Here is a 206-nt window from a genome sequence, read left to right as displayed (position 1 = left end):
CCAATGGATACGCAAACGAGTGTTTGCCGTGCTCAATGTCGCTCCAACGGAGTGCTATTTTCTGCGGCATAAGGTCGCCAGTGAACAGTGCGACGCCATATTTGGCGTCGCACTGTTCACCCGCCATTTGCCTTTTTTTTTTTTAATGATTAAAAAGATGTAAAATGAAATATGGAGAAGAATATACTAGGAATATTCTTTTTTTG

This window comes from Dendrobium catenatum, unplaced genomic scaffold (genome assembly GCF_001605985.2).
Source record: "Dendrobium catenatum unplaced genomic scaffold, ASM160598v2 fragScaff_scaffold_1595, whole genome shotgun sequence".
Classification (NCBI taxonomy): domain Eukaryota; kingdom Viridiplantae; phylum Streptophyta; class Magnoliopsida; order Asparagales; family Orchidaceae; genus Dendrobium; species Dendrobium catenatum.
Note: the sequence above shows the minus strand (reverse complement) of the source record.